This window comes from Harpia harpyja, chromosome 17 (assembly GCF_026419915.1).
Source record: "Harpia harpyja isolate bHarHar1 chromosome 17, bHarHar1 primary haplotype, whole genome shotgun sequence".
Classification (NCBI taxonomy): Eukaryota; Metazoa; Chordata; class Aves; order Accipitriformes; family Accipitridae; genus Harpia; species Harpia harpyja.
In genome coordinates, this window is record NC_068956.1 from 11,158,544 (window position 1) to 11,175,742 (window position 17,199).

A 17,199-nucleotide genomic window follows, 5' to 3' on the forward strand; every position below is an offset into this window, starting at 1 on the left:
GAACAGTTGTCCAGAAGGTTGTGGAATCTCCATCTTTGGAGGCTTCTCAATTCAAACACAATGAACCTGATCTGAGTAGTAGGTTGGACTGGATAAACTCCTGAGGCCACTTGCTTCCTAAACCATGCAGTGGAATTGTACGAGTCCCCTGTCAAATTTGTTCACATGACACTCCACTGGTGGCAATCTCATTTATATCAAAACCACAGGTTGCAACTACAAAATTAACTAGATATTCATTGCTTGTGAAAAAGGATTTTCTGTTCATGCTCTGTGTCTGCATTCATGGCTTTACACAATACTTCACAAACTATAAAAAAGGCTGCAGGAAAAAAATTGTTAAGTAGTCTTACTACAAATTCCTCTTACCTTGTAAGCGCATGGAGATGAAGGGTAGAAAATTGCAGAAGTGGATAACCAAATAAATAAATATTGAGATTTTGCAGAACTGTGGTTCACCTTCCACTGGAAGAAGGATGCTGCCCATTTTAGATAGCCCCCATATTAGAAAAAGGAAAATACATCTGGGAAAATGGTGTAGAAACACTGCACCTAAGAAACTGCACAACTTAACAGGAAGAAGAAATAGTAAATCAGTAGGAAAAGAAAATTCAAGAAAAATTAAGAGAAGGCTGTTTTGATCGGCTACACACCACCTCCTACAAAAAATCTACAAAGTACTGTAAGAATCTGGTCAGGTTGTAATATTAAAAAAAAATAATAATCAGCAGAGGTTAGGAAGAACAAGACTTGCAAAAGACGAAGGAAAAAAAAAAAAAGAAACAGTACTCATGCTATCAGTCACATTACCTGGTTTTGCATCCAACAATATGTAAACAAATCATCATGAATGTTTCTGAAGAAAGTTCTGACAGGTACATGCAAGTATTGCATCAAATATTAATCGATGCAATAAAGACTGATTAGCTTTTCAAAAAACAAATTACTGTAGAGAAGAACTGCTTTAGTATGTGATACCTTAATCCAAACATGATGTCATGGATGTCATCATGCAGTACTAATATACCACAGAATCTCTAGAATTAAATTTAAGACTTTCCTAACTGGAAACTGCTGTATCCAAAAAGAAAGAATTCAGTCTTAGGTCTCATTTTGACCAAAAAAAAAAAAAAAAAAATTGATCCCTGAACTACTCATTAGTCACAGGTTAGTGATCATATCTTCATTGCCAGCTACTGAACAGCTATTTCCAATGAAAGTCAGTTCCTAAATGTCAGTCATCTAACATTTCTGTCCTGAAATGGGGGAAAAAAACCTCTTTACTGTCAGAGCTGACAATCATTGTGGGAAATGGGAAACTGGAGAAAGGAACCCTGACACTTGGGGAAAAGGGCACAGGATCTAGCCCTAGGGCTCCTAGTCTAGAACAAAAGACTTTGCTCTTCCATCTTGGGAACATGGCAGCTACCCAGGTGAACATGAGGCTGATATTACAACCAAAGCGATAACATGGTCATAAAAATGAAAGAATATAAGTAAAAATAGGAAAGGTATTGCTCTGTACTGAAAATTGTTTCTGTTTTGGCAGATGTGAAAGAGACTGTATGAGTATTCTTTTATACTCTGCACAAAAAAAGATTATCTTAAACAAGAAGGATTGGAAAATGCCTCCTACGCTCAGTCTATTTAGTTTACCAAAGAGTACACCAACTATAAATTAATCATAGCCTGCTTGCATTAACATGCGGAACAAAAAATGTGGTAAGAAAGAATCCTTAAACCTAGCAGAAAAAAAGATAAGCAAGCACAATAACTAAAAGTTGAAACTTGATAAATGCAACACAGAAAAAATTTTAAATACACAAATAAAACAGCATGGGTAATAAGCCACTGGATTCATCTTTATAACCGAGACTGATATGCCCAACACTTCAAGCATTTTTCTCCACTTTGAAGTGGACACAGAGTTACACAGGATGGCGTCTCCTTCTAACAATTAAAAAAAGGCTATAAAGAGCCACTTCTAAAACACTGACTCATGGAAATGTGCCTGGCAAGACCCAAAACACAAAGGATTCTGGTCCTTTTTCTTCCACTGAAGAAATGTTAACATTGCCAAGCAATTCACAGTTTCTCACAATACCACATCAGATGGTTGTACCCTCAGGAGGCAGGTTAACTTATCACTATTCCACAGTTTATTTGGCACAAAGCTGAATAAGAATTAGATCTAAGATACCCAGCTCAATAGAGCCACCAATATGAATTATTTTAATTTTCATTCATGATACTTTAACCTTTCCTTAACATCAGCTAGCTGCCTTGCAATTTCTTTCTAGGTCATTAAATATTATTATAAATTCAGATTGAATTTGTTAAAAAATTATAAAAAATTACTTCACTGTACAGACAGGTCTTTAATTTAAGCAATGATATCCAAAATGATTATCCTGTTTTCCCAAGAGTTACAAATCTAGAATATGTACTTCTGCAATCAAAACTCATTCAGGTCTCCAAGCTGCATATTAACTCTACTGGACATTTCCACAAAATATGTAACTTCCAGATGGCAACCTTGAAACAAGATCGAAATTTTAAATCAAACTCCACATACCTTTAGAATGTACCATTTTGCATTTAACTGAATAGTAAATTCCTTTAGCCAAGTCTATATGTCCAAGCATCAGGTCTTAAAATTAAACTGTTACCATATTCTCAGCGGTGCACTTTGCAGCAAGTATTTGCAATTATTTTGCCTCCACGTTCCAACAAGAAATATAGTCTGTAACTAGCAAATAGGGATAATTAAAAGAAACATAAAGCACATAATTGCAGCTCTCTTAGCCAAACCACTTAGACTTCAAATGTAGAATATATTGTCAAGTTGATGACTTGCCACATAATAATAGAGGCTCATTCCATGCATTTATACTAATAGTGCTCTGGCTCCTTGTCTGATATTACAGATTAATTATGTCAGACAATTAAAACAAAGCATAAAATAAAGGGAAAGGCATAAAAATAAAGATGAAAACAATAAAATAAATGCAGGAAAGTTACAAAACAAAAGGGGATAAAAAAACCTGGATAAACAGTGGATAAACACAGAACAAGAGACTCAGTGGCTTTTCCAACAAGTAGTTAAAATGGATGTAGAGATTTGAAAGGTCAAGGAGAATGTAATTAGCAAGATCATGAGCAGGTACCAGTAGAGTGAAAATGCAGTAGTTCACAGAACTTGATCTTAATCCAGCAAAGACAGAGGGATTTAGCAAAGGCTACAAAGACAGAAGTGTGACAAGACAAGAATTCTGCTAACCTAGAGCATGAGAAGCAACACTGGGAGCCAGGGAAGAGGGAATGAGAGCTGCCAGTGTGAGACCATGATACAAGAGAACTGGATTTATTCCTAACAAAGAGGGCAGTGAGACTTTTTGCAATATATCAAAAATCATGTCAATAGTAAACAAGGGACTGAAAGTTGCTAATGGGAGAACAAAAATCTGAATACCTACCACACTGCATATTGTACAGTATATATATGCTAGTTAAGCTATTGCAGAGCGTGACTTTCATTTTGTGTAGTTATATTAAATATTATAATATGTATGTTTATATATATATGTCCCTTCCAATCTTAAATCTTATTATTCTATGATTTTAAAAGCTACTTGGGGGGTGGGGGTGGTACACTGATGGAATGATTGTATACACCTAATTCCTTCAGAAACCTGACTTTGAACCAACTAGTCTTCCGTGGTGGAAATTATGTTTCAAACTAATCAGTCAATGTTTGTAGCCAAATCTTCTTAACTGATTAGACACACTTTCCTTGAAAACCTTTAATTAATTTTTGTTAAATTGTTTCACAGATTGAAGGCAATAAGCTAAAATTTAACTAACTCACTAGAGCCGCGGCAAGTGATTCCACAGGAAAATACTGCTTAGCATTTTTTCTGTCCTGGATTCTTCTTTACAATACAAAACAACCTTGGCATTTGGTACATCCTTCTACTTTTCCCTTATAAGCTACTAATAAACCTGAACATAATACCTTGTACTTTAAGTAGAATGCAACTGGCAAGAAATCTCTTCATTATCTTGGCATATCATTCACATTTACAAGATTACAAAATACTGAGTTTAAGAAAAAAGAAGAAACTAAAATGTTACTTTAAAAACAACTTGAAATACTGACTCTAACACTGCAAGAGCTGTTTAACCTCTAAAAACTGAAACACAAGTATTTACAGACTTAGCTATAAAACTTTCTTTTACATACCACAGATGCAATGTTACTGCAAATATCTTAGCTGCTTGTCAAGTTCTACAAAATTATGACACCAAATAAATAAAACTAAATAACACAAACTAAATAAAAAAATAAAAAATAATAATCCATCAATGAGCTTTTAAGAACACTCCTCCAAGAATGTTTCCTCTCCTATCCCCAGAATAGATGAATGTCCTTCTTTATGGCATGTCAAAGAAAGTACTAAAATGATAGAATATGTATAGTTTCTAAAAGGCCACTACACAATTATACAAAAGAAACCAGTCGGCATCAACAGAATTCTTAAAAGATATTTTGAAATTAAATGTCTCTAATTTTCATTCAAACATTCAGGTAAGTAATACCAACAAATATTTCATGTAATCATGGTAATCATAATATAAATTCTTATATTTTCAGAGCATAGCATTGTCATCATAAATATTTTTTTATGCAGAAAGATAATATTTATGCAAGCACACAAATTAATCTATTAACTGTATTGCAGTGGTGCAACAATGCACATGTGCACCATGCCACTGAAAGGACAGTAAACAGCTGGAATAATTCAAGAAAAAAAAAAATAGGTATAGCACACTAATTCAACTCTCATTTCAAACAGGTATTGGATTATATGCAGTAAGTAACATTTATTTGATACATAACTTTCACCTGCAAGGAATTATTTTTCCTTAAAAACTTATATATCCATACTGAATCATATGGAAGAGGTTCTTCAAATTCAGCTCCCTCATATATCTATACTTTCCTTGTCCTTGAAAGACTGTAATTTATTCATTACCTGGTCAGAGTCTGCTGAGTTTAGAATAGACAAGAGGACAGCAAGACAGAACTACTACACAAATCATAACAAATTTTAAACCATTTCAGATCTGCATAATAAATGTGTGTACTCAACTTTGCTTAGACCAATAATATCATTGTTTCCTTCAAAGGCAATAAAACAGAGTATAAAAATACCAACAAGCAATTAAAAGAACTGAGACATACACAGTGTTCAAGATAATGAAAGGTCTTACTCAACAGTCCTATCAGTGGTCTTGGTAGTCCTGGATAATCGATTTTGAACGTCAAGGGTCTCACAATGCCCAAGAGCTATAGCCAAAATGGTAATTTGAGCAATTCCCTGACCTGCTTCATACCATACAATTACATAACATGCATTATAAAGTCCTAGCACCTGTGAGAAGACAGAGGACACCTCTGTCCTGAAAGCTAACTTGATTTTTTGACTCAAGCTGTAGAAATCTCAGTTTGCCACCTTGTATCAACTATCTTTATGAACCATGCTCTGTAAAATGAACCACACAGCCATGCTACTCACCCTAATTGAAATAATTTTGTTTCTGTAACTTAAGACTCACTACATTTATAGAACTGGTCTGAAATTTCTAAAGCACCAGGATAAAAATAAAAGAGTATCTGCTAAGGGGATTTTAAAATTGACTTGCTCCAGGAGAACAGAAAAATAGAATAAAACAATATGTACTTTTTTAGTCTCATATCCCAAACTGCTGCCTCCTCCCTCTTTTTTCTTTCTGTGGGACACAGTAACAGAACTCATCCCCTATGGTTTGCGATGCCATTATCTGCAATTACAGAACATACTAGATACCAACTTAAGCACGACAAACACCTTATGAGATTCAGCTGGAGGAAAAAGCTTCTGAAGGTAAAAAAAAAAGATCAAAAGAACAATTTTAGTCTTACTGCAACTTCTTATTGGCAACAGTGAAGAACAACCACGAAACCCCATCCATCTGGGAAGGTAAATAAACATACATAGGCTTTTTCCTCGATCAGTCAGGACTGTGGTGAACAGAAGTCATCACACATAAATGCTGCTCTTATCTGAAAATTCGTCTACATATTTCTTTGCTAGAAAACTGTCTTTAATATTAAACAGCGGTTTTTAGCACACCACAGACATACTTCTGATGTCGTTTTCATTTAAGCCCTCTCACTAGAGTATGTCTGAAGCACTGCCCCAAAAATCAGCCAAAATAGTACACAAATTAAGGCAGCTCAACCTTAATGCAGAATCAAAGCATCCAGTGTATCTTCTGTACTCAGTCATCTTGCTAAAACTGCCCTCTGAGAACACGGTGTATCAGTAGGTAGGATGTTCAGCTGACACACCGTGGAATATATAAAACTTCAAAAGTAGCCTGTTGCAATTTTCAAGCTTATAATTAAAAAGGGACTGCCTGATATTGTATGATTATCAGTTACATTACTTTGTTTTACCACAGAAATGCCTTGCTAATGAGTTACCAGTTTACAGGACAGTAATGTGATCCAAGATACTTTTTACTAAAGGAAGAACTATAGTCTGGATAACCTTACCAGAAAAGTCCATATGAAATAAAAACATAATTTAACTTTGAGGAACAAGACAGAATTTTTATTTTGCTATGTTACAGAACAGCTTTGATCAATAAGTCATTACTGCAAGTCAAAACACAACACATTCCATCACTCACTGAATTGAAAAATAACACAAAACAGTTAAACACAGAACATGGGTGTTTGTGCTGATTAGTGAATTCGATCTGCTCTTTTCTGATTGAATGCCAGAGCCAGCATGAGGAAGAATATGGGGCTACATGCCAGGGTAGGATAAAGAAAAACCAGAGAGAAGGGTAAGATATCCTACATTTGTAAGCAGTGAGCTGTTAATTTGATTCACATATCATAAAATCGTACTGTAAAGATATTCCTCGTCTTCCCTCTATCTCCTAAACTCTAGAACACAGCTCTTCTGCTTGTGCCAGGACAAAGGTCTGGGGTCACAGTGCAAGTCAGGTCTAGGAAAAGTTCCAGGTTAAAAAATAAAAAAAAAAAAAAAAAAAGAGGAAAAAAAAGAAGTTTACAGGATGCAACAGGAAAGAACAAACTAATGAATCCTTGAACATGACTTTGAAAACCTAAGGATTAAAAAGTGAATGGGATATCACTTGTGCTACAGCTCCCTCAGACTTTCTGTAACTGTAAATCGGTGTTGCTCATTATCACTACATCTACACTGTGGGACCTTATCAAGTGAAAAAGTACAGATAAATATTCAATAATATTCAACTCAGATCAACCAAGTAAGCATAGCATGGCATCCTATTACTTTTGGTATCCCCATTAACGCAATATACTTTTCAAATCTGTGTTGTTGCATGTCAAAAGGGAGGAAGGAAGACATATGCCAATCTCCTGAAAATAATGGGGAGATTTTTAACAATGTCAAGCACCATTATCTATTTCCTCTTAATTGGGCACTAGGAAAAAGGGGTGGTTTTCCATCTGCCTTTTCCTTTACTTCTCCCTTAGGAATCTTTGGATCTTATAGAAATTTCAAGTCTATGAACCACTGGATAGATGTAAAATGCCGAAGGAGCATGTGCGAAAATAGCTGCTCCACTCAATAAGCATGACAGAAAAATCACTGGCTTGTATATGACATTTAAGAAGGCACCCCATAAATGACCTCTATTCTAAGCCAGTTCATGCATAGAAATATAATGGGCCAAAATAACGGAGAGATACCATCATGAATATATTACAAACAAAGATCACTTTCCATGAGCTAGAGAATGTATGTATTTTTGTTATTTGGACAAAGAATTTTCAGATCACCATTTCGTTATATTTGTAAGCATACAGATGGAAAATATAAAGTGGAACAAAAAATAAAAGCAGGCTTGATTAGTTTTAAAATTATTGTTAGAAAGGGAAGACGGGATTGAATTGCAGGAAACTGAGCATGATATTCAGCATCACTTCTGACTCTTCCTGAGAAGGATCCATCATACCAAAAGCTAGATATATTTCTCACCTATATTCCTTCAAATAGCCCAAAGAAGGAAACAAGCACTTCTTTGGCCCAGTTCAACTCCAGAAGTTGGCCCAGTTCAACTCCAGTTTTAGTCCAGAAGCTAAAAATATAAAATATTTGTAAATAGATCAGACAAAATGTGTCCTTTCAAGCACCTGTTTCCCTTGCTTACAAGGAGTCTGGCTAAGATGGCTTTTGCAGGTGTAGAGGTCCATGGAACAAACTTCTGCATGCTAAACTAGATGACTCTTAACCCATGTAGCGCTTTGCAACTTATGCCATGCGACACCTAAAATCTTCAGAGCATGGACTGCCACATTTAGACTGTAAATGGTATTATGAATCTTCAGCTTGCACTTCACAATAAGTGAATAAATTTTGCCAAGGAGCCTGTAAAAGGAACTATAAATTTAAAAAAAAAAAAAAAAAAAAAAAAAAAAAAGCTCTGCTATAATCCAATTTTCAATTAAAATACCATAATGCTTTTCCACAAGAATTCCTGCAGAGTTGTAAAATACATATTTAATGCAAACACTAAACTGTGGCAAGTAATAAGGTCTGTTTACTAGGAAATAATTACTGTTCCAGGATAGGATCAACTATTTCAGAATACATAAATGCATTGCTAAACTATTTGCTCTTAAACAATTTTTTAAATAATAAAACAAATGTCTCACAAAGAAAAAGCAAGCAAATTTTATGACAAAGACATTGCTGTTATTTTAAATTATTTTTACAATTTTCTTACTACAAATCTTTCAAAATTTTCTATTTTCCACCTCAATCACAAAGCCCATATGTTTCTTCCTGTCCCGTACCCACAAAAAATTTTGGAAAACAGCTGCACTTCAAAATCTTAATTTATTCACAGAATCCTAATGAACACCTGAATGGAAGGAGGTCCAACCTACACAGCAGTAAGTAAAAAAAAAAAAGAAAGCAGGACATGTTTTAACTTTTCAGGAATTTACTTCACAACCTTCACTTTCTGTGTAAGGTTTTAAAAACATAATCATTTGCAAGTAATATCTTGTTTGGGTCCATATCAGAGTCACTGTTAAAGAAGATCTGGCTGAAGCAACAGACCAAAAGGAAGAACTAAACCAGTTGGCTTCATAAGGCTTTGATGAATACTAGCACTAGACCATTCTGCTGGACCCTACGGTTATTTCTGGAGCAGTGCTAGTTTTAGAAAGAAAATCCCTAGTCCGTTATCTCATAGAACTTATATTCACAAGTTAACGTCTCTAGAACAACCAGTAATAAGAAACACTTCTAGCACCACTCAAATAATCTATAACATTTAACCATTAATCATAATCCATAGACATTTGGTATCCATGTTAAAATCGTGTAAAAAAAAGTTTAATATTTGTACTGTGAGAAAGAACATTAGTTATTATACATACATAAGGTGATGCTTACACCAACAGCAACTCATAAGATGTGCCATAATTCATAACGGCATATCAAAAGAAAGAAATTGTAATCAGGATATAACCCTGATATTAAGAGATCCATTCATCTTGCAAAGATATTCAGACAGGTTGGAAGAAACTAGATTTCACATATTTATTTCTCATGCCTAAGCATATGCCCAAAAACCACACAATGATGCTTGTTCTCATCTCCCAGCTAAAAACCACACCACAGGATCTTCTAGCAGGAAATAAGAATTATGGTCATCAGCCACCCATACCCCCCAAAAATATATACAAACCCACAATGAAAAAAAACAATTGTTTTAATTAATTAATCAATTAATTTTACTCCTTTGACAATTCATAAACAACTATTTTGTGTTTAAGCCCACTTTGAGGGGCCTGTTAGCAGTCCACACAAATATTCTATATCCCATCTGGATTTTTTTTAAATCACAAAGTTAACTATTTGATTTATCTGTCATTAATATTACCCTTTAAAATGAACAAACTCTTATTAAAAATTTTGTGTCCAATGGCTGATACACAAACCACTTCTATGTAAGTGATTATCACTTAATCCTAAAAGCATATATTAAAATCTATACAGATCTTAAAATTCCTTCATGTTACTTCTGCTGTAGCTACTCTAAGCCAGTAATTTATTGGTGCAATGTCATTAAACGGTGTAAGATAACTGGTAAACATCATGTTATCTTGTGTCTAATTTTTCAGCATCAAGAACTGTTCTTTCCTAAAACAAGGTACGTTTGAAACAGGGGAATATTTAGACAAGCATAACTGATAAGTTCAACCGAATAATGCATTTATTCTCTTGGTAAAATTACACACTAAGCTCCAGCTGATTTTTTGTTAATGGAAAGCGGTTCACTAACAGCTCAGTTCACGCTCAGCTGGATCAGCCATTCAGTTAAATTTGTTTCATTTCAAGCTAACAATCAAAACAGCTGACAATTCAACCGATATCTCCACATCCACATTCAAATGCAATATTTCTTAATTTTCATTTTAACAGGAGCACTGTGGCTGCAGGAATACAGCCCTAAACTAAGCTATTAAAAAAAAAACCCCTATATTTCTTGTGTGGAAGAAAGATACTATTAACTCTCAACTCCAGTTTTCTCCATTATATTTGCTGATGCTCTTCAGCAGCTTTTACCAATTCACAAAAAAAATTCTTTCATTACTATCTTGAAACTAAGAAATCAAATGCAACTTATTCTTTAAAAACTAAAGTACTGCTTAAATTATTCTTTTCTATTGTATTCCTTTACTTCTTCATGGATTTGCTGCCACCATTCAGATGAAAATTATTTTCTCAATACTTCTTTTTTAATTCTTCCAACAACTCCAGCAAGCACAATTTAATTTTAGTGCCTGTGACAGATGTACACAAGCCCCCCTTAACCAACCGAGCAGCAGTTTGGTACAGGCTCCAAAGGAGGTAAAGGTCTGAGCTGTAGATGGGCCAAGAACTCCTCTAGGAGACCCCCAAAGGAGCAGAGCGACACAGTGAAAGTTATGGGTACAAGGAGTCTGGTGCATACCTCTCCCATCGTATGCAATTTGACTACGAGCCAACCACTTTATCCCATAAATATGACAGCCGAAGCGAGCCTTCTTTGAGCTCTCTCTGCTAGGCAGCGTGGCTGCATGGCGGTGATCTCCCGCAATGAGATCTTTTACCAAGGACAGATCGCTGGATGAGCCCAATTCGAGTTCTCCCGGGACAGCAACTGCTGCACGCCAGGCAACTCTCCCCTTAAGCAGGGACGCCTCTCCATGTTAAGAGATATCAGTCATTTAGCTTAAATAAGTAAGTTTTAAATAGAATTAATCACTTAGAGTTATAACGTTGTGTAATTTAGTAAATAGTATGCTGTTTTCTTAGCTTTACTTACCTAGCAGGAGTAGCTAGGTTTGCTGAAGCCTTAGGTCACAAGCTGTAAACTTTCACTTAGATTTACTGAACATGTACCTACTTAGTCAAAACAGGGGTCTCCAGAGCCAGCGTAAATCATGAGATAAGGAGGCTTCAACCATCAACAGCACCTGCAACTCAACAAGATGACGAACCGCCTGTCTGGAGACAGTGAAGGAATCCAATAAGGAGTCAGAAGGTGTCCAGCCAGAATCACTACTGGACCAAAGGGTGTGTGGAAGGTGCGTGAAGACAGTGTGAAGAGTGCGTGAGGGGCAGGTGAATAGTCTGTAAGGGTATAATTGCCCAGGGATTTTTTTGCTCAGGCTAGTCCCTCCCCAGAGGCACCTTGCTGGAGCTGACCCTGCTGCTGTACCACTCTATTAAATTATTTATTTTTATAAGACTCTATGCCTGAGAGTCTGTTTCAGGAAACCGAGGGTTCAAACTTTGGAGTGAACTAACACTGGATGCCTGGATGGAGCAGTAAGTGATTAATAGCATGCTAAACTTTGAAATCCCAACTAAGTGATATAAAGGATTGATTGTGCACACATAGTTCCCTTAGCCATAAACCATTGACCACGTCTGAGACTAAGATTGGATCTGGCCACACCTAGACTCCTCTCTGAGGAGTTTAGAAAGGAAGGGGGTACTTTCTGAACCTCATGACTCAACGGGAGGTTTTCCTTACCCTTTGAATCTCTTAGCCATAAACCGTTGACCAGGTCTGAGATGAAGTTTGGATCTAGCCACACCTAAGCTCCATCAGGAGTTTAGAATGCAAGGGGGTCCATTCTGAACCTTGTGAGTCAACAGGAGGGTGTCCCTTACCTTTTTGCATCTCCGATCACTGTGCAAATCATCCTAAATTGATTCTAACTCGATCCTCCTTTGTATGTTTCTCCCATGTAGTAAGTAATAGAGCGAACCTTGCCATCGAACTCTTAAGTTGCACTTTTACAGATTCTTTAAGGATGCTAAATCTCATCTGCGACAGTGCTCTTCCGGCAGAAAACATGAGTAAGCCTTTGCTAGACAGTAAGTGAGAAATTTACATTTACATTCTACTAGAAGCTTATATTCTTGCCCCATCCTGAATTTTTTTAACCACAATTTTCACTGAGAGGCATCAATAGAAGTGAATATGTTTGATGCTATTTAGCAGCAATATTGACTAATGCTTGGCAGTTGAAGCTGATGATCTCCAGATGTCCTCTCAATCTCCATGTGCTCAACATATTTTGAAGCTGTTAACACAGGAGAATTAAATGTTTAGGCTCAACAAAACCTCTCCAAACTCTTCCCTACTATGATCTCAGTGCCAGGTAAGCAGGGAAGAGTAAAAAAACTTTCATGATATAATGGCAGCTTATTCCAAGCAATGCACTAAACAGGACTCATTTGGGTAGAAGGTTTTTTCTTGTTCTCCCAGACAAACCGGTCTCTCAAAAGATAAAAGTAAAACTTACACTGTTCTATGTAAAGATATTAACAAAGCTTTTCAAAATTCAGCCAGGATGGTCCAGCTCCTTCAGAAGCAAACTGAAAAGCTTCACACTCAAATGGTTAATCCCAATGTGCAGCAGCCACAACCCCATCATGTAACAGGCTCAGCTAAGGGCTGAACCACGGGCATACTGCCCAACCTTTATCCAAGCAGATGCAGCAACCACAGATCCAAACTATTTTTGTGATGTGTTTTAAAGATATAATGTTTAAAGTATTTACCGTGATTTTATAAAAATTCCACCCTGACAAATATTTCAAAGTACTGAAATTACCTGACATTCAAATACCACAAACACTACATAAAATCTGTGAGAAAAATAAATGAAAAGCATTTACACTTTGAATAAAAATGCATATGCAACAGTAACAGAACGTACTGGAACTAGAAGGATGTGGTTGTACTATCTCAGCAAGACCAGATAGATTTTTCCTGTCCTCTTACGTCTTACAAGGAGCGTCTCTAACTATTACAATGAGCTGAACTGACCCACCAAACATCAAAGCTGGCAAGTCATCAGGCAGAGGCTGCAATGCAGCTAGCTGCCGGAGAACCTTAGGCACGTATGTGTAGTGACGAACTTCCAAGCACGACCTGAGGGCAGCCAGTGAGTATCCACAAAACACTGTACCTCCATATCTGTTCTCACTGCTTTCCAAATCCTGTAAAGGCTCTCCTCCAATTCCTTCTGTTTGTGTGTGTTCCTAACTTCTAACTTTGCCCCCAACAGTGATGCTTAGTCCAGCTTTCAATCATATTTCTGCCTAGCTATCTTCAAGACCAGCTCCCACCTGCTTTCAACAACTACCAAACCCAGTCTCCAGCTCTAGTCTGGACTTTCAACACAAGCCTAGCTCATCCCTCCAGTCAGTGCACAAGGTGCTCATCTAGTTTGTACAACCGCTTAGTGTTATGATTTATGAAGTATGGTGTGATCTTCCAACTTGCTACACCATACACGGTGAAATCCAAGCAAAGATGAAGAGATGTATGTCTCTTGCAAATGAAATGAAGTGTTCAGTATCAAATGAAGTGGGAACTCCTCCTCTGCCTCCTTTTTCTTAAAATTCAGAAGTATCTGACTTGCGGTTTTACCCATGCAATACTAAGATGCTATTGTAACACTATAATAAATTGGAAGAAGGGGTAAAAGCAGTAGGGAACAAGGTCTGTCTAGTCATTTGCACTCACTGTTTCCATGTTCAAAAAGTACAAACAAGGGGCTATAACCAAAGGAAAAGCATGCTTTTGTCAGTCTAGCATTCTTCCAGCAAAAATACTCCTTAGTATTTGCTTTTACCTTGAATAATAGCGTGTCAGAGTCTTGAAAAACCTGCTAAGAACAGATGTGAAATTTCAGACACCCACTGCGAACATTGTTCTTACATCTATTTGTAACTTCCTTTCCAATAGGGTAAAAAACAATCTTTTGAACAGCTTTAACTACCAATCCTGCCCAGAAAAAGAGTCCAGGTGACCTCACTGCTCCTTGGGAATGGCTCAGTGAGCCAAGACTGACCTACTCCCACAGCAACAACCACTCAGCCGACACACACACTTCCCGACGGCTGGGTACGCTCCTCCCCTGCCCCAACCTTGAAGGCTTGGCTCAGACTGGTGACATTAGGGGTCAAGTGTATTTTCCATAGCATGCTTCAGGTAAGGTCTCTTTTGTGAAACAATAACAGAGAAAGCAGAACATGCAAATCTAAAAATACAAAATATACTTGCGATCATCCTCCTGCAATGCTAAGTGCCCAAAAGTGAGCAAGTAAATAATGAATAACCCTAAGCAATGCATATGGTTTTTTGGATGCATGTTACATCTCCAGTCATTTGTCAAGTCCTTACTTAAAAACAAACCTTACCAGACAAAAAAAAAAATCCCAAACACTCCAGGGTATGCTTTTTCCCAGCAAAGTTTCTGATATACTGCAACGATAAAACAATGACCTAATTTTTATTTGAGTAATGCAAAAGCCCCAAAAACTAGTAATAACCAATTTTTCAAGACTTCTCTTAAAAAGCTAATGCGTTATTAGCAACACAGCTGAAGTTTCTCTTTTCAGAGAATTATTTTCAAGCAAGTAGAGCCCCTTTAATCAGTGTATGACCTCTGAATGGTCCAGACATTACAACATATTCTGTCGCTGATAACAAAACCATTTCATTTTTAAAACTCAATTTAAAAGGTTTTGGATTTTTTCTTTCTATCAAAGAAACACTTTCTGAATCATTTTAGGAACAATGTTCTGCCCTTAGTGAAAGCGAAGCATTATTTAAATCAATTCTGTTTATAACCAGTGCTTCAATGAAAAATGACAAAGAGAAGATGAGTGTAAGCATGGGAGCTTACAGACACAATTGTTGGTGAAAACTTATTATAGATACTGCATGCATACAGTTTGTAGAAACCACTTCAAAAAAACCTGAAATGACAACTAGGATAAATACGACATATCACACAACAGCCTGTCAAATATCAAACATTTAAGAGCAAACTTTTAATTTTACTTTTCTGTGCCTCACAGCAAACAATTTAATACTCTCAAATATCCCAGCAACACCTGTAATGCTTCAGCACATCCATTCTAGAGATCTGCATCACAGATAAGTTTCAATGGCACACACCAGGTTCAATTTTACTACACACATTTTTTTCAAAGACATAAAGATACAGCATTCACTTTATACTGCATCATTTTAAAGTATTTATTATCCCTTCAGAAAAGAAAGACCATTAGCTGCTGGTTTATAATGGAAAAAAAAAGAAATCTGAAAAAATCACAATGAAAAATTGCATGAAAACAAAAAGAAGAAGAAAGAATGTGTGTCAACACATCTGTGGGAAAAAGGGACCCACCACAATTCATGCTGGATTAGATTCTTCCTTTCCCAATTCACGCAACTGTAGTTAATTATACCCAATAGGCAACTGCTCCATTTTCAAGTCCTGCTCACAAGGTACCCCACCTCTGATTTGCTTTCATTTCTTTTCAGCTTTCACAGACTCCTCTTTCAGATTTTAAAGCTAATTTTCTTTCTTTTTCTACTTCCTTTTCTTGGAGACTGTTCCCCAGTTTTGCCTTCCCAGAATACTCAGTAATTGCAAGCTCAATAATAAAACTGAGTAAAAAAACCAAAAAACTGTGGCTGAATATCATGGAGTCATTTATAATTTTACCAAGTCAAACAGGGAAATGTGCTTTTAAACCTATTCACCACAGGCTCTCCTCATCAGACACATCTCTGAAAACATCTTTCACCTATAAACTCTCGAAACCTTCAGCAGTAAACAACAGTTTGTATCTACAAGAATTTTAGCTTTTAAAATCTATTGTGGTATCATTACCAGGGCAGGTTATAAGGGGCACATAAAGGGCAATAGAGAATGAGTGGAAGTTAAAGTGCCTCATGACACCAAGATACAGTTAAGACTGGTTTAGTGGGGTCCTGAAGAAACACTAAAAAGCATTTTGAAGCTTGAAGCATTTTGATCTAGATGTCTCTCAGGTATTACAAAAGCTATTCATCTATCTTCAGTCTTAAAACCTTAACAGGCTCATGATGCACTGTGAACACTTGAAGCAGAACACAGACTACATGGTGCTTCAGGAGATTTGCATTTCATTATTCAAGAAAGCTTTTCACTTTTTTTTTTTAATTTCACACAGCAGATGTTTTTTCAGAGCAGCAAGTTATTAGGTCAATGGTACTTCCCTTTGCTTACTGCAGTAATTAGATTGCATCAACATTCAACTGTTTCTCTCAACAGGCTTGACCTTAAGATGGATGTTCAAGTTCTCTTTGACAACAAGCAATTATTAGCTGCCATCCAGCACATTAGCATTAACCAAGAGAACAGAACCAACAAAAACTAAACTCTTCTCTTTCATCCATACTTTCCCTCCTAAAAAACAATGTTTAGCGTTTTTTGCTTGTTTGTCGGTTTTGATTCTTTTTAAGGTAAACAGCTCGTTTCAGTACAAATAGTCAAGTCAAGAATCCAGCTTTGTACTAGAAACAATTTTTTATAACATCTTTAAGAAAAGATGTTATAAAAAAATGTTATTCAGCACTTTAGATGTGAGCTGTAAAGACAAACCTAAACTTCTTAGTTCATTATCTTCAGGAATACTGATTCCTAGATGAGACCATGCTCACCATTCAATGAGTACTGCTGATTCCTACTAGTATCTATGATATCTAGACTAGCTGTGAGAAAAGCAGGGACACAGTAAGAGG

The 17,199-nt window shown here is 36.4% G+C and overlaps 1 protein-coding gene across 3 annotated transcripts in view; it reads right to left on the reverse strand.

The window, feature by feature from the left end:
- SLC36A4 (solute carrier family 36 member 4) overlaps nt 1–17,199 on the reverse strand; it is a 122,243-nt gene that overhangs the window by 42,774 nt on the left and 62,270 nt on the right. The window lies entirely within an intron of this gene.